At 46.2% G+C, this 18,847-nt stretch overlaps 2 protein-coding genes across 5 annotated transcripts in view; one reads left to right on the forward strand and one right to left on the reverse strand.

Annotated features, from left to right (window-relative positions):
• Window positions 1-18,847, reverse strand: part of alpk2 (alpha-kinase 2) — a 96,005-nt gene that overhangs the window by 58,733 nt on the left and 18,425 nt on the right. The gene's annotated exons all lie outside the window — the stretch shown is intronic.
• Window positions 1-18,847, forward strand: part of malt1 (MALT paracaspase 1) — a 176,587-nt gene that overhangs the window by 866 nt on the left and 156,874 nt on the right. The window lies entirely within an intron of this gene.

Raw genomic sequence — 18,847 nt, forward strand, 5'->3', positions numbered from 1 at the left:
GAGTTATAGTTCAGTCGGGCAGCATGGTCAGTGCAGCCTTGGAGGGCTGAAAGGCCTGTTCCTGTGCTGTAACTTTCTTTGTTCTTTGTTCTTTGAATGAAAAAAGAGTTCAGCAGATTATTTTCTATCTGGAGAATCTCTGAAACATGGAATGTTTTGCCACAAGGAAATGTTGAGGCAGGGACTGTTGTTGCAAAGAAAGTTGCATACATATTTGAAAATGATGTGGAGTTGCTGGCATTGGACTGGGGTAGGCACAGTAAGTAGTCACCTGATGAAGGAGTGGCGCTCCGAAAGCTCGTGTTACCATATAAACCTGTTGGACTTTAACCTGGTGTTGTGAGACTATTTACTGTGCATATTTGAAAATCACAAGGAAGTGGTGAGGTCAGATTTTTTTTTAAATACACTAGCAAAGAGCAAATAGAGGAATGATGGGAGAATGGCCTCCTGTGCTGTGAATTTACATGCTTCTATAGCTAAATCCTGCAGAATTATTTGTGCAAATGGGGTGGCATGGTGGCACAGTGGTTAGCACTGCTGCCTCACAGCGCCAAGGACTCAGGGATTCCTGGCTTGGGTCACTGTCTGTGTGGAGTTTGCACATTCTCCCCATGTCTGCGTGGGTTTCCTCCCACAGTCCAAAGATGTGCAGGTTAGGTTGACTGGCCATGCTAAATTGACCCTCGTGTTAGTAGGGTAAATAAGTAGGGTTATGGGGATTGTGGTCGGTGCAGACACGATGGGCCGAATGGCCTCCTTCTGCACTGTAGGGATTCTATGAAATGATTGCACATATCTGGGTCTTAATTGTTATTTAGTATTCTTTTGAGGAAAAAGATACTGGTTTGGAAATTGATGTTCTGTGCATTTTACACAGATTAGTGGAGAAAAACAAGTCAAAACCCTCACTGCATTTTACATTAATTGATGTCAACTGGAAGTCAATACCTTACAAGTCTAAAGTCAACAGGTGGTTCATCCAACATGCATGTGGCATAAACTCTATTTATAACACATGGTGTGTGATTGGAAAGAGATACCGTTACTGATAAGTGTATTTTAGAAGGATGTAACGGCTGTCTTAGGAATTTTTCTCATGCAAAGATGGATGAATAAATTCTGAGAAGAACATTAGATCAAAAAAATTACATGGAGTCCTGAGCATTGGCTGAACTTTATTTTAGTACCTGACCTGTGGGTACCAAATTAGATTGTAAACAGAATGTGAGAACGCATATTTTATTCTGAAAGATGACAGGGCGTTGAGACACAGAGTGAAGTGATTTATAAGGGAGGGAAGCTAAAGTCATCGCACCATTGAATGACAGTGCAGAGAAGGAGGCCTTTCAGCCCTTTTATCTATCCATTTAGTCACACTCCCCTGCTCCTTCCTCACAGCCCTATGTTTTTCTTTCCTTTCAAGTATTTATTCAATTTCTTTTGAATGTTTCTATTGAATTTGCTTCCACCGGCCTTTCAAGTAGTGTATGTAGATCACAACGTGATGAGTAAAACATATGTTTCCTCGCAACGCCTCTGGTTCTTTTGCCAATCAGTTTAAATCTGTGTCCACTAATTATTGACTGTTTGTTTACTGTATCAAAACTGTTCATGACTTTAAACACCTCTGTCAAATCTCTTCTTAACCTTCACTACTCGAGAAACATTCCCAGCTTCTCCAGCCTCTGCACACAAAATCTGAGGACACGTACCAACCGACTCAAAAACAGCTTCTTCCCTGCTGTCATCAGACTTATGAATGGACCTACCTCACATTAAGTTGGTCTTTCTCTACATCCTCGCTATGATTGTAACACTATATTCTGCACCCTCTCCTTTCCTTCCCTATGTATGGTATGTTTGTATGTTTAGCGTGCAAAAAACAATACTTTTCACTGTATACTAATACATATGACAATAATAAATTAAATCAAATCACAACTGAAAGTTCCCATTCTGGTAAATCTTTTCTACTCCCTGTCAAATACAAGACAAATTTTGTGTTTATGTAGAGAATTGGAAAATACTAAAACTAGTATTGGAGTCTTGGATGAGATACAATTTCCTCTAATTTAACACTGGATATAATTTAGCCATTATCTGCACCTCTCCAATCCCATTATCTTGCCACTGATTCAATTTCCTTCTCTGAATATTGCCAGACTGAACCAGATGCTTGCAACACTGGCACCCCGCTCACTTTCATAATCCTATTCGTCACAACACTAGCTACTTGCATTTCTGCAAAAACACCCTCTTCTGGCTTTATGACAGCCTTTCTGCTGCTAAAACCTTTGTGTGAACCTTTGCCATCTCCAAACTCAATTATTTCATTGCTCTCCCAGTTGGCCTTCCATCTGCCATTAAATCCTGTTAATCTCTGAATCCTGGTCACATTTTACCCTTCTTCTTGCTAACCTACATAGTTTCCCAAAGCCTGCAAATTAAAATTGTCATCCTTGCTTTAAATCTCTTCATAGCATTGCTGTCTCACTATCACCAAAGCATTCTCCAATTGTGCAACTTCTTTTGCCTCTCCGCTACTTCACTCTAACCTTCCACGTGTGGCCCTTCTCCCACTCCTAAATTACTACACCAGTAGCAGCTGTACCTTCAGCCATTCAGGCTCTACAAACTGAGATTCTGACCCTGATCCCTCCAACCTCCTCTTTTCATTCAAGACATTCCTTTCAAATTGTTCTTTGACCAAGTTGTTGACTATGCTTCCATCTAAGTCCTTCTTTGGTCTCGCTTCCATTTATTTCTGATAGCACCTCTCCGAAGAACCTTTGGATATTTTTTATGTTAAAGGTGCTTGTTCTTTGTTTAAAAGAAGCAATAATCCAGAAATAGGAGAAATCAAACAAGTGAACATTTCAACGCATACTAAAGCTGGTTTGGAGTACATGTGCATTACTGCATGGAATGTAACAAATAACATTGGTGTGCCGCAGGCACAAGTTGCCTTTGGAGTTGTGATATGGTAGCAATAGCAAAGGTATGGCTCAAACAAGGGCAGGAAATGGAAATGAACGTTCCTGGCTATAATGGATTAAGAACAAATAGGGGTGGAATAAAAGAAGGGTGGTAGTATTGATTGAAGTCCATGCCTACCACCAACAACACCCTGGACAACATTCTGGCTTAGGCTGATAACTGGCAAGTAACATTTGCACCACACAAGTGCCAGGGAATAACCATTTCCAACAAGACATAATTTAACAATCTTACCTTGACATTCATAGAATCATAGAAAATAGAAGCAAGAGTAGGCCATTCAGCTCTTCGAGCCTGCTCCACCATCCACTACAATCATGGCTGATCATCAAATTGAATATCCTGATCCCACCTCCCCCACCTCCCCCCCGCCCCCCACTTGATTGTCTTAGCCCCAAGAGCTATATCTAATTCCTTCTTGAAATCACACAATGTTTTGGCCTCAACTACTTTCTGTGGTACTGAATTCCACAGATTCACCACTCTCTGGGTAAAGAAATTTCTCCTCACCTCAGTCCTAAAATATTTACCCATTATATTCTGGACTCCCTCACTATTGGGAGCATTCTTTCTGAATCTACCCTGTCTAACCCTGCTAGAATTTTATAAGTTTCTGTAAGACCCCCTCTCACTCTTCTAATCTTCAATTAATATAATCCTAACCAATTTATTCTCTCCTCATATGACAGACCTGGCATCCCAGGAATCAGCCTGGTAAACCTTTGCTGCACTCCCTGGAAATACCCCTAGAAATAATAGATCGACTGGTGATTATTTCCCAAATTTCTTTGGACTTTGGACTCTGGACTGGTTCCTACAGATGAGTGGTAGCTAATGTAAGCCCGCTATTCAAAAAGGGAGGTAGAGAGAAAACAGGGAACTATAGACCAGTGAGCCGAACGTCAGTACTGCGGAAGTTGCTGGAGTCTATTATCAAGGATTTCATAATTTGGCATTTGAAAGGCAGTGGTATAATCAAAAAAAGTCAGCATGGAGTTACAAAAGGGAAATCATGCTTGATGAACCTATTGGAATTTCAGTAGAGTTGACCGAAGAGAGCCAGTGTATGTGGTTTATTTAGACTTTTAGAAGGCTTTTTGACAAGGTCTCACATAACAGACTACGATGTAAAGTTAAAGCACATGGGATTGCAGTAATGTCTTGAGATGGATAGGAAGCTGATTAGCAGACAGGAAGCAAAGAGTTGGCATAAATGGGTCTTTTTCTGATTGGCTGTCTTCTGAAAGTCTAAATAAACCACATCCACCAGTTCTCCTTAGTCAACTCTACTAGTTACAGCCTCAAAGAATTCAAATAGACTCATCAAGCATGATTTCCCTTCTGTAAATTCATGCTGGCCTGTCTGATTCTACTACTGTTTTCCAAATGCTGAGTTATGAAATCCTTGATAATAGACTCCAGCAATTTCCCCAGTACTGCCGTTAGGATCACTGGTCTATAGTTCCCTGTTTCCTCTCTATCTCCTTTTTACAATAGGGAGCTTACATTAACTACTCTTCAATTTGCAGAAATCAGTCCAGAATCCAAAGAAGTTTGGAAATTGACCACCAATGGATCTACTATTTCTAGGGCCACTTCCTTAAGTACTCTTGGGTGAAGATTATCAGGCCCTTCGTATAGTGAGGTGACCAGAACTGCACACAATATTCCAAATGTGGTCTCACCAAGGTCCTGTACAGTTGCAGCATAACCCCACGGCTCTTAAACTCCAACCCCCTGTTAATAAAAGCCAACACACTATACGCCTTCTTCACAGCTCTATCCACTTGAGTGGCAACCTTTAGAGATCTGTGGATATGGACCCCAAGATCTCTCTGTTCCTCCACAGTCTTCAGAACCCTACCTTTGACCCTGTAATCCACATTTAAATTAGTCCTACCAAAATGAATTACCTCACATTTATCAGGGTTAAACTCCATTTGCCATTTTTCAGCCCAGCTTTGCATCCTATCGATGTCTCTTTGCAGCCTACAACAGCCCTCCACCTCATCCACTACTCCACCAATCTTGGTGTCATCAGCAAATTTACTGATCCACCCTTCAGCCCCCTCCTCTAAGTCATTAATAAAAATCACAAAGAGCAGAGGACCAAGCACTGATCCCTGTGGCATTCCGCTAGCAACCTGCCTCCAGTTCGAAAATTTTCCATCCACCTTCAATTCCATCAATTTCCTCAAAACCGTTTCTCTACTAATTCAATGGTATTACCAGTGCTGAATTCTTCACCATCAATATCCTGCAGATGGGGGTTGGGGAGGGGGATCATCATTATTGAAACTTAAATAGACCATCCACATAAATACTGTAGCTTTAAGAGTGAATCTATATGCACTCTATATTGAGTAACTCACCCCAAGACTCATAAAAGTCTTTCTACAGACTACAAGATACAAGTCACTGGTGTGATGGAATATTTATTACTTGCCTGGACACAGCTTCAAGAACATTCAAGAAGCTTGATACCATTAAGGACAATGTAACCCAGCTGATTGGCACCCTATTTACTACCTTAAATATTCACTCCCTTTGCACTGTGACTGAAGTGTCTATCTACTATTTGCATTGCAACAACACGTCAGGGCTCCTTCAACGGCACCTTCTAAACTCATAACCTTTTCCATCTTTTCCACCTTAATGAGCATGGGAAGCAGGCACATGGAAATACCAGCCACCTGCATGACCTGCTCAAAGTCACACATCATCCCAACTTGAGAATTTGTAATTGCTCCTCCACTGTTCCTGGGTCAAAGTCCTGGAAATCTCTCCTGAACAGCACTGTAACTGTACCTACACCACGTAGACTCCAGCAGTTTAAGAAAACGGCTCAACACCACCTTCTCAAGGGCAATTGAGGATAGACAATAAATGCTGGCCTTGCCAGCGATGCCCACATCTTTTGGATGAATTAAAAAAATACTGCATCACCATGGAAGAGGATGATATGATTGAGTGTTCAAAGACTGAACGCAGAAGAGAAGCTGGACTATAGGCGATCAAACAGTGAAAAAGAGATGGAAGAGCAAATGTGAAGGCAAATTTCAAAGAGATGAAAAAAGAACACAGTGATAATGGAAGACTTCAGCAATTCTAAAACAGACCTGGTGAGAGGAAACAGTGTAAAAGGCAAGGAAGGGAAGAAATTTCTTAAGTGTATGAGGAAAACTTTCTTGATTAGTATGTTTCCCCTTCAGTAAGGAAGGATCGAGTTCAGGGCTAAGTGGAGAATGTTTCAGTGAGAGAGCATTTGGGAAATAGTGATCATATCATTAGGCTTATAATAATTTGGGAAAAGGGAAAAACAAAAGTGAAGATACTCAAATGGAGATGGGCTGTATTCAATGAATTGAAAATGGATCTGGCCCAGGTAGATTGCAAGTTAAGATTGGCGAGTAAAACATTAAATGAGCAATGGAAAACCTTCATGGAGGAGATCATTCAGGTTCAAACTCGAGAGGGAAAGGAAAGCCATCCAAAGATACAGCTTGCTAGATGATTAAAGGAATTAAGATTAAAATGAAAGAGAATAAGGAAGCTTTTGATAAATGTAAGGTTAATAATACACAAGGCAAACACACTCGGCCGTCCCATCGTTTCAGGAAATGGAACCCTGTGCGAGAACCTCTCCGGCTATGTCGAGGGCATCTTGAAACCCATTGTACAAAGAACACCCAGCTTTTGTCACGACACTACAGACTTCCTACAGAAACTCAACACAAATGGAGCAGTTGAACCAGGAGCACTCCTCGTCACAATGGATGTCTCGGCACTCTACACCAGCATCCCCCACGATGATGGCACTGCTGCAACAGCCTCAGTATTCAATGCCATCAACTGCCAGTTTCCAGATGCAATTTTACAACTCATCCGCTTCATCCTGGACCACAATATCTTCACCTTCAACAACCAGTCCTTCATCCAGACACACGGAACAGCCATGGGGACAAAATTCGCACTTCAATATGCCAACATCTTCATGCACAGGTTCGAACAAGACTTCTTCACCGCACAGGACCTTCAACCGATGATATACACTAGATACATCAATGACATTTTCTTCCTTTGGACTCATGGTGAGCAATCACTGAAACAACTATATGATGACATCAACAAGTTCCATCCCATTATCAGACTCACCATGGACTACTCTCCGGAATCGGTTGCATTCTTGGACACACGCATCTCCATTAAGGACGGTCACCTCAGCACCTCACTGTACCGCAAGCCCACGGATAACCTCATGATGCTCCACTTCTCCAGCTTCCACCCTAAACACGTAAAAGAAGCCATCCCCTACGGACAAGCCCTCCGAATACACAGGATCTGCTCGGATGAGGAGGATCGCAACAGACACCTCCAGGCGCTGAAAGATGCCCTCATAAGAACAGGATATGGCGCTCGACTCATCGATCAACAGTTCCGACGCGCCACAGCGAAAAACCGCACCGACCTCCTCAGAAGACAAACACGGTACACGGTGGACAGAGTACCCTTCGTCGTCCAGTACTTCCCCGGAGCGGAGAAGCTACGGCATCTCCTCCGGAGCCTTCAACATGTCATTGATGAAGACGAACATCTCGCCAAGGCCAACCCCACACCCCCACTTCTTGCCTTCAAACAACCACGCAACCTCAAACAGACCATTGTCCGCAGCAAACTACCCAGCCTTCAGGAGAACAGTGACCATGACACCACACAACCCTGCCACAGCAACCTCTGCAAGACGTGCCGGATCATCGACACGGATGCCATCATCTCACGTGAGAACACCATCTACCAGGTACACGGTACCTACTCTTGCAACTCGGCCAACGTTGTCTACCTGATACGTTGCAGGAAAGGATGTCCCGAGGCATGGTACATTGGGGAAACCATGCAGACGCTACGACAACGGATGAATGAACACCGCTCGACAATCACCAGGCAAGACTGTTCTCTTCCTGTGGGGGAGCACTTCAGCAGTCACGGGCATTCAGCCTTGGATCTTCAGGTAAGCGTTCTCCAAGGCGGCCTTCACGACACACGACAGCGCAGAGTCGCTGAGCAGAAACTTATAGCCAAGTTCCGCACACATGAGGACGGCCTAAACCGGGATGTTGGATTTATGTCACATTATCAGTAACCCCCACAGCTTTCCCCCTGATCTTGCAGAATCTCACTAGCTGTTCTGTCTGGAGACAATACACATCTCTTTAACCTGTGTTGAATGCTCCCTCCACCCACATTGTCTGTACCTTTAAGACCTGGCTGGCTGTAGAGATTTGCATTCTAATTAGTATTCTGTAACTTGATTTCTGTGTCTGTGCACTGTTGGAGAACAGATACCCACTCCATCTGACGAAGGAGCTGTGCTCCGAAAGTTTATGGTATTTGCTACCAAATAAACCTGTTGGACTTTAACCTGGTGTTGTGAGACTTCTTACTAATAATATGGATACAGTGGGCCCGATTTTACCATCAAGTTACGCCCATTTTCAGGCGCAAAAACTTGGTAAACTTGGGCATGAGGTGAGTAGCGCGATCCGCGACCGCCTCCGCACCGGTTCCCCCTTTACCAAGGGCCTAAAATGGCTGCCATCGGCACTGCGCCCAAAATTGGCACGCCGTCAATTTGAATGCATTTGCATGCATTTAAATTGACTTAATGGGCTGCATGCCAAAACTTACCGGCACTTCCTCCTTTATCACCACATTCGCCCGCACAGATTCGGCGCAAAACAGATATGGCAAAGGTCCGATTCGAACGCTTCAGCTTCTGAGGAGGTATGTTCAGAGCTTCCGGTGGCTCTCTGACTCAGATCAGTGGTGGTGGGGGGGTGGGGGGGGGGGGGGGGGGTGGGGCCGGGTGCGGGGGGGGGGGGGTGGGAGGGAAGTGGGACAGATGGCTCTCTAGTTTTGGGGGGGGGAGGCGGTGGGTCAGATGGCTCTCTAGTGGAGGGGGGAGGGAAGCGGGTCAAATGGCTCTCCAGTGCGGGGGGAGGGAGGTGAGTCAGATGGCTCTCTAATGGGTGGAGGGAAGGAAGGCATGTCAGATGGTTCTCTGGTGGGGGGGGGGAGGCAGGGGCAGGGTGGGTCCACTGCCGCTCTGCATGCGATCGGTAGGGGGGAAGGGGAGAGGGAGGCATATCAGATGGCTCTCTGGTGGGGAGGGGACAGGGAGGCAGGGGCAGGGGGGTCCACTGCCACTCTGCATGCGATCAGTGGGGGGGAAGGGGGGTCCGCTGCCACTCTGCGTGCGATCGGTGGGGCGAAGGGGGGGGTCCACTGCCACTCTGCATGTGATTGGTGGGGGAGAAGGGGGAGGCCCGCTGCCACTCTGCATGCGCTCGGTGGGGGGAAGGAGGTGTCCTCTGCCACTCTGCGTGCGATCTGTGAGGGGGAAAGGGGGCAGAGAGCCGCGATCGGTCTGGGTAGTGGGGGTCTGGGGGGGGATCAGGGGGTCAGTAATGTTGTGGGAATGGGGCAATGTCCATGGGGGCCAGGGGGAGGCATTATCCGGCCCGGGAGTGATGGGGAGCGTTTTTAAATTTTTTTTACTGCGCTTGCGCAGTTGAAGGCTCCAATCGGAGCTGCAGCATTTCATAAGAACATAAGAAATAGGAGCTGGAGTAGGCCATCTAGCCCCTCGAGCCTGCCCCGCCATTCAATAAGATCATGGCTGATCTGAAGTGGATCAGTTCCACTTACCCGCCTGATCCCTATAACCCTTAATTCCCTTACCGATCAGGAATCCATCTATCCGTGATTTAAACATATTCAACAAGGGAGCCTCCACCACTTCAGTGGGCAGAGAATTCCAGGGATTCACCACCCTCTGAGAGAAGAAGTTCCTCCTCAACTCTGTCCTAAACCGACCCCCCTTTATTTTGAGGCTGTGCCCTCTAGTTCTACTTTCCCTTGTAATTGAAAAGAATCTCTCCACCTCTACCCTCAGATCCCCCCTCAGCCTTCTAAATTCCAACGAATACAAACCCAATCTGCTCAGTCTCTCCTCATAATCAACAGCCCCCATCTCTGGTATCAACCTGGTGAACCTTCTCTGCACTCCCTCCAAGGCCAATATATCCTTCCGCAAATAAGGGGACCAATGGTGGTTTGCCTCCCTGGTGCAGGGGTCCAGGATGTCTCTGGTCGAGTCCCAGAAATCCTGAAGGGGGAGGGAGAGGAGCCCAAGGTCGTGATGCATATAGGTACTGCTGACATAGGTAGGAAGAGGGAAGGGGTCATGAAAAGAGAATATAGGGAGTTGGGTAGACAGCTGAGAAAGAGGAATGCAAAGGTAGTAATCTCGGGATTGCTGCCTGTGCCGCGGGAGAGTGAGAACAGGAATCGGTGGAGAATTAATGCGTGGCTGAGGGACTGGAGCAAGGGACAAGGATTTGGGTACTTGGATCATTGGGACCTCTTTAGGGGCAGGTGTGACCTGTTTAAAAAAGACGGGTGGCACTTGAATCCCAGGGGGACCAATATCCTGGCGGGAAGGTTGGCTAAGGCTACTGGTGAGACTTTAAACTAGAAAGGTTGGGGGGAGGGAATCGAAATGAGGGGACTGAGAGCGAGGAGGTTAGCTCGCAAATAGATAAGGAATGTAGACAGGGTAAGAGGGAGGTTAGACGAGTGAGGGAGAAGGGAAGTGCTCAGGCTGAAGGTCTGAGATGTGTCTATTTTAATGCCAGGAGTGTAGTGAATAAAGTGGATGAGCTTGGAGCGTGGATTGCTGCTTCGAATTGTGATGTGGTGGCCATTACGGAGACTTGGATGTCTCAGGGACAGGACTGGGTGCTTCAGGTGCCGGGTTTTAGATGTTTCAGGAAGGACAGGGAGGGAGGCAAGAGAGGGGGGGGAGTGGCACTGTTGATCAGGGATAGTGTCACGGCTGTAGAGAAGGTGGACGCCGTGGAGGGACTGACTACGGAATCTCTGTGGGTGGAGGTTAGGAACAGGAAGGGGTCGGTAACTTTGCTGGGTGTTTTCTATAGGCCGCCCAATAGTAACAGAGATGTTGAGGAGCAGATGGGGAAACAGATCCTGGAGAGATGTAGGAATAACAGAGTTGTCGTGATGGGAGATTTTAATTTCCCAAACATAGATTGGAATATCCCTAGGGCTAGGGGTTTGGATGGAGAGGAGTTTGTTAGGTGTGTCCAGGAGAGTTTCCTAACACAGTATGTGGATAAGCCTACTAGAGGAGAGGCTGTTCTTGATCTGGTGCTGGCTAATGAACCTGGACAGGTGGAGGATCTCTCGGTGGGTGAGCATCTTGGGGATAGCGATCATAATTCTATCTCCTTCACGATAGCATTGGAAAGAGATAGGGTCAGGCAGGCCAGGAAAGTGTTTCTCTGGAGTAAAGGGAAATACAGTGTCATCAGGGAGGAAATTAGACGGGTAAATTGGAAGGAGGCATTCTTGGGGAAAAGTACCGAAGGAAAGTGGAGGATTTTCAAGGAATGTTTGTCTGGAGCTCTGCATGACAACGTTCCGATGAGACAGGGGGGTGTTGGTAGGGTACGGGAACCGTGGTGCACGAAGGTTGTGATGAACCTGGTAAATAAGAAAAGAGAGGCGTACAGAAGGTTCAGAGAGCTAGGAGGTGTTAAGGATTTAGAGGAGTATACGCGATGTAGGAAGGAGCTTAAGAAGGAAATTAGGAGAGCGAGAAGGGGTCATGAGAAGACCTTGGCGGGTAAGATTAAGGAGAATCCCAAGGCTTTCTACAAATATGTCAAGAGTAAAAGGATGAGATGTGAAGGCATAGGACCCTTAAAAGGTGAAGGGGGAAAAGTTTGTGCGGAACCGTTAGAAATGGCGGAGCTGCTTAATGAATACTTTACCTCGGTATTCACGGTGGAAAGGGATCTGGGTGGTTGTACTGCTGGATTGCGGAGGAAAGAAAGGATCGAGCATGTGGACATAAAGAAAGAGGATGTGTTGGAACTATTGAATGGCATCAAGGTTGGTAAGTCGCCGGGACCGGATGGGATGTACCCCAGGTTACTGTGGGAGGCGAGGGAGGAGATTGCGGAGCCTTTGGCGATGATCTTTGCATCGTCGATGGAGACGGGAGAGGTTCCGGAGGATTGGAGGATTGCGGATGTGGTCCCTATATTCAAGAAAGGGAACAGGGACAGCCCGGGAAATTACCGACCGGTGAGTCTAACCTCAGTGGTTGGTAAGTTGATGGAGAGGATCCTGAGAGACAGGATTTATGATCATCTAGAGAAGTTTAGTATGATCAAAAGTAGTCAGCACGGCTTTGTCAGGGGCAGGTCGTGCCTTACGAGCCTGGTTGAGTTCTTTGAAAATGTGACCAAGCACATTGACGAAGGAAGAGCGGTGGATGTGGTCTATATGGACTTCAGCAAAGCGTTCGATAAGGTCCCCCATGCAAGACTTCTTGAGAAAGTGAGAGGGCATGGGATCCAAGGGGCTGTTGCCTTGTGGATCCAGAACTGGCTTGCCTGCAGAAGGCAGAGAGTGGCTGTGGAGGGGTCTTTCTCTGCATGGAGGTCAGTGACCAGTGGAGTGCCCCAGGGATCTGTTCTGGGACCCTTGCTGTTTGTCATTTTCATAAATGACCTGGATGAGGAAGTGGAGGGATGGGTTGGTAAGTTTGCTGACGACACCAAGGTAGGTGGTGTTGTGGATAGTTTGGAGGGATGTCAGAAGTTGCAGCGAGACATAGATAGAATGCAAGACTGGGCGGAGAAGTGGCAGATGGACTTCAACCCGGATAAGTGTGTAGTGATCCATTTTGGCAGATCCAATGGGATGGAGCAGCAGTATAAAATGAAGGGTACCATTCTTAGCAGTGTAGAGGATCAGAAGGACCTTGGGGTCCGGGTCCATAGGACTCTTAAATCGGCCTCGCAGGTGGAGGATGCGGTCAAGAAGGCGTATGGCGTACTAGCCTTCATTAATCGAGGGATTGAGTTTAGGAGTCGGGAGATAATGCTGCAGCTTTATAGGACCCTGGTTAGACCCCACTTGGAGTACTGCGCGCAGTTCTGGTCACCTCATTACAGGAAAGATGTTGAAGCCATTGAAAGGGTGCAGAGGAGATTTACAAGGATGTTGCCTGGATTGGGGGGCATGCCTTATGAGGATAGGTTGAGGGAGCTTGGTCTCTTCTCCCTGGAGAGACGAAGGATGAGAGGTGACCTGATAGAGGTTTACAAGATGTTGAGGGGTCTGGATAGGGTGGACTCTCAGAGGCTATTTCCAAGGGCTGAAATGGTTGCTACGAGAGGACACAGGTTTAAGGTGCTGGGGGGTAGGTACAGGGGGGATGTCAGGGGTAAGTTTTTCACTCAGAGGGTGGTGGGTGAGTGGAATCGGCTGACGTCGGTGGTGGTGGAGGCAAACTCGTTGGGGTCTTTTAAGAGACTTCTGGATGAGTACATGGGATTTAATGGGATTGAGGGCTATAGATAGGCCTAGAGGTGGGGATGTGATCGGCGCAACTTGTGGGCCGAAGGGCCTGTTTGTGCTGTGGCTTTCTATGTTCTATGTTCTATGTTCTAATACTGCACACAGTATTCCAGCTGCGGCCTCACCAATGCCCTGTACAGATGCATCAAGACATCTCTGCTTTTATATTCTATCCCCCTTGCGATATAGGCCAACATCCCATTTGCCTTCTTGATCACCTGTTGCACCTGCAGACTGGGTTTTTGCGTCTCATGCACAAGGACCCCCAGGTCCCTCTGCACAACAGCATGTTGCAATTTCTTTCCATTTAGATAATAATCCAATTTGCTATTATTTCTTCCAAAGTGAATAACCTCGCATTTGTTAACGTTATACTCCATCTGCCAGATCCTCGCCCACTCACTCAGCCTGTCCAAATCTCTTTGCAGACCTTCTACGCCCTCCACACGATTCACTGTTCCACTTATCTTTGTGTTGTCTGCAAACTTTGTTACCCTACACTCAGTCCCCTCCTCCAGATCGTCTATATAAATGGTAAATAGTTGAGGCCCCAGTACCGATCCCTGCGGCACACCACTAGTTACCATCTGCCAACCAGAAAAGCACCCATTTATTCCGACTCTCTGCTTCCTGTCGGATAGCCAATCCCCAATCCACGCTAACACCCTACCCCCAACTCCGTGTGACCCAATCTTTTTCAGCAACCTTTTGTGAGGCACCTTATCAAACGCCTTTTGGAAATCCAAAAACATCGCATCCAGCGGTTTCCCTCCGTCAACTGCACTAGTCACATCTTCATAAAAATCCAACAAGTTCGTCAAACACGACTTTCCCCTCATGAATCCATGCTGCGTCTGCTTAATCGAACCATTCTTATCCAGATGGCCTGCTATTTCTTCTTTAATGATGGATTCCAGCATTTTCCCAACTACAGACGTTAAGCTAACCGGCCTATAGTTACCCGCCTTTTGTCTATTTCCTTTTTTAAACAGCGGCGTAACATTAGCCATTTTCCAATCCGCCGGCACTACCCCAGAATCCAACGAATTTTGATAAATAACCACTCGCGCATCCGCTATTACCTCTGACATTTCTTTCAGTACTCTGGGATGCATTCCATCCGGGACCGGGGACTTGTCCACCTTCAGTCCCGTTAGTCTACCAAGCACTGCCTCCCTGGTAACGTTAATTGTATTGAGTACCTCTCCTCCTACCAACCCTCTATCGTTAATATTCGGTAAACTATTTGTGTCTTCCACCGTGAAGACCGACACAAAAAACTTATTTAAAGTTTCAGCCATTTCCTCATTTCCCACTATTAAATCCCCCCTCTCGTCCTCCAAGGGTCCAACATTCACTCTTGCCACTCTATTCCTTTTTATATATTTGTAAAAGCTTTTACTATCATTTTTTATATTTCGAGCTAGCCTAGCTTCATAACCTATCTTTCCTTTCTTTATCGCTTTCTTAGTCGTTCTTTGTTGTTTCTTAAAGTTTTCCCAATCTTCCGATTCTCGGGTGCGATAAGCCCCGCCCACAGCCTTGTGTAGCGCGATTCAAAATCGCTGATACTTTTTCAGGCAGAGTGAGTATGGGGGCGCCTGAGAACGGGTCTAAAAGTCAGATCTGAAACACTGCCAGTTTCAAATCCGCCCAGCACTTAGAATCAAAATGGTAAAATAGGGCCCAGAGAGTACAGAGAAGAACTGGGAAAGTAAATAAGAGGGACAAAGAGATTGTATGAGAAAAGATTCACAATTAAGAATTTTTAAAAATCACTAGTCTTTTATAAACATATCAATAGTAAAAGGAAGGTCAGAGGTAATGTGGAGCTGATTAAGAACCTGAAAAGAAATCTTCCTGTGACTGTAGAGGACACGGGTGAGGCACTTACTGAGTTCCTGCATTCGTCTTCACTAGAGAAGAGGATGCTGCAAATATTATTATAAGTAAAAAGTGGTAGAGAAATTGGACTGGATGTAGAGAAAGAGGAGGTATTTAATGGTAGGCAGAGCTCAAAGTGGAAATGCCTAAATAGGGTGCATTTAGGGTTGCTAATGGAAATAAGGGTCAAAATGGTGGAGGCTTTGACCACACCTTTTTGACCTGACATGGTTTTTGATGCGGTGCCAGAGGACTGGAAGGCCACAAAGAACAAAGAACAAAGAAAATTACAGCACAGAATCGGGAACTTTGGCCCTCCAAGCCTGCATCGACTATGCTGCCTGACTGAACTAAAACCCCCGGCCCTTCCGGGGACCATATGCCTCTATAAACATCCTATTCATTTATTTGTCCAGATGCCCCTTCAAAGTCACTACCGTATCCGCTTCCACTACCTCCCCCTGCAGCGAGTTCCAGGCACCCACCACCCTCTGTGTAAAAGACTTGCCTCGTACATCTCCTTTAAACTTTGCCCCTCGCACCTTAAACCTATGCCCCCTAATAATTGACTCTTCCACCCTGGGAAAAAGCTTCTGACTATCCACTCTGTCCATGCCCCTCATAACCTTGCAGACTTCTATCAGGTCGCCCCTCAACCTCCATCATTCCAGTGAGAACAAATCAAGTTTCTCCAACCTCTCCTCATAGCTAATGCCCTCCATACCAGGCAGCATCCTGGTGAATCTTTTCTGTACCCTCTCCAAAGCCTCCACATCCTTCTGGTAGTGTGGCGACCAGAATTGAACACTATATTCCAAGTGTGGCCGACCTAAGGTGCTATAAAACTGCAACATGGCTTGCCAATTTTTAAAATCAATGCCCTGGCCAATGAAGGCAAGCATGCCGTATGCCTTCTGGACTACCTTCTCCACTGTGTTGCCACTTTCAGTGACCTGTGTAGCTGTACACCCAGATCCCTCTGCCTATCAATACTCTTAAGGGTTCTGCCATTTACTGCATATTTCCTATCTGTATTAGACCTTCCAAAATGCATTACCTCACATTTGTTTGGATTAAACTACATCTGCCATCTCTCCGCCCAAGTCTCCAACTGATCTATATCCTGCTGTATCCTCTGATGGTCCTCATCGCTATCCACAAATCCACAAACCTTTGTGTCATCCGCAAACTTACTAATCAAACCAGTTACATTTTCCTCCAAATCATTTATATATATTACAAACAGCAAACATCCCAGCACTGATGCCTGAGGAACCCCATTTGTCACAGCTCTCCATTCAGAAACGCACCCTTCCATTGCTACCCTCTGTCTTCTTTGACCGAGCCAGTTTTTTATCCACCTTGCCAGCTCACCTCTGATCCCATGCGACTTCACCTCCTGCACCAGTCTGCCATGAGGGACCTTGTCAAAGGCCTTACTGAAGTCAATGTAGACAACATCCACTGCCATACCCTCATCAATCATCTTCGTCACTTCCTCAAAAAATTCGATCAAGTTAGTGAGACACGACCTCCCCTTCACAAAACCTTGTTGCCTCTCACTAATACGTCCATTTATTTCCCAGTGGGAGTAAATCCTGTCTCGAAGAATCCTCTCCAATAATTTCCCGACCACTGATGTAAGGCTCACCAGCCTGTAATTACCTGAATTATCCTTGCTACCCTTCTTAAACAAAGGAACAACATTAGCTATTCTCCAATCCTCTGGGACCTCCCCTGTATGATGTGGAGATGCCGGCGTTGGACTGGGGTAAGCACAGTAAAAAGTCTTACAACACCAGGTTAAAGTCCAACAGGTTTATTTGGTAGCATAAGCTTTCGGAGCGCTGCTCCTTCATCAGGTGAGTGAGCTGTAGCCAGTGAGGATAAAAAGATTTCTCTCAAGGCCCCAGCAATTTCCTCCCTTGCCTCTCTCAGTATTTTGGGATATATCCCATCAGGCCCTGGGGAGTTGTCTACCTTAATGTTTCTCAAGACCCCCAATACCTTCTCCTTTTTGATCTCAACATGACTCAAACTATCTCCTCACTCTTCCCCAGACTCATCATCCACCAAGTCCTTCTCTTTGGTGAATACTGATGCAAAGTACTCATTTAATACCTCGCCCATTTCCTCTGGCTCCACCCATTGATTCCCTCTCCTGTCCTTGAGTGGGCCAACCCTCTCCCTGGCTACCCTCTTGCTCTTTATATATGTATAAAAAGCCTTGGGGCTTTCCTTAATCCTGCTGGGCAATGACTTTTCATGACCCGTTTTAGCCCTCCTTACTCCTTGCTTAAGTTTTTTCCATTTTCCTTGTATTCCACACTTGCTTCATGCGTTCCGAGCCTCCTCGCCTTGACAAATGCTTCCTTTTTCTCTTTCACTAGGCTCACAATATCTCTCGTTGTCCAAGGTTCCCAAAACCTGCCATACTTATCCTTTATCCTTACAGGAATGTGCTGGTCTTGAATTCCTATCAACGCACACTTGAAAGCCTCCCACATGCCAGATTTTGATTTGCTCTCAAACATCTGCCCCCAATCTACATTCTTCAGTTCCTACCTAATATTATTATAATTAGCCTTCCCCCAATTTAGCACTTTCAGTTGAGGACTACATTTATCTTTATCAATCAGTACCTTAAAGCTTACTGAATTGTGGTCACTGTTCCCGAGCTGCTCCCCTACTGAAACGTCGACCACCTGGCCGGGGTCATTCCTCAATACCAGATCCAGTACGGCCCCTTCCCTAGTTGGACTATTTACATCCTGCTTCAAGAAGCCCTCCTGGATGCTCCTTACAAACTCTGCCCCATTCATGCCCCTAGCGCTAAGTGAGTCCCAGTCAATATAGGGGAAGTTAAAATCTCCCACCACAACAATACTGTTACTTTTACACCTTGCCAAAATGCCTACATATCTGTTCCTCTATCTCCCGCTGGTTGTTGGGCGGCCTATAGAAAACCCCCAATATTGTGACTACACTCTTCCTATTCCTGAGCTCTACCCATGTTGCCTCGCTGTATGAGCCCTCTGGGGTGTCTTCCCGCAGTACAGCTGTGATATTCTCCTTAACCAGTCGTGCAACTCCTCCACCCCTTTTACATCCCCTTCTATCCCGCCTGAAACATCTGTATCCTGGAACGTTATGCTGCCAATCCTGTCCTTCCCTTAACCAAGTCTCTTTAATCGCAACAACATCATAATTCCAAGTACTAATTCAAGCTCTAAATTCACCTGCCTTACCTGTTACGCTTCTCGTATTGAGACAAGTGCACTTCAGTCCACCAGGCCCTCTTTGATTCGCAACCACACCCTGCCTGCTCTTCCTCTGAGTCTTACTGGACCTACTCTCTGGTTCCCCTTCAGTTAATTCACCTTTGCTTTGGTGCCCACCCCCCTGCCAAACTAGTTTAATCCTCCCGTGTGACACTAGCAAACCTCCCGGCCAGAATATTTATGCCCTTATGCCCAAATTATGTTTAAAAAAGGGAGAGGGATAAGCCAAGTCA

The sequence above is a fragment of the Mustelus asterias genome, chromosome 1, assembly GCF_964213995.1.
Source record: "Mustelus asterias chromosome 1, sMusAst1.hap1.1, whole genome shotgun sequence".
In the NCBI taxonomy this organism is placed as follows: domain Eukaryota; kingdom Metazoa; phylum Chordata; class Chondrichthyes; order Carcharhiniformes; family Triakidae; genus Mustelus; species Mustelus asterias.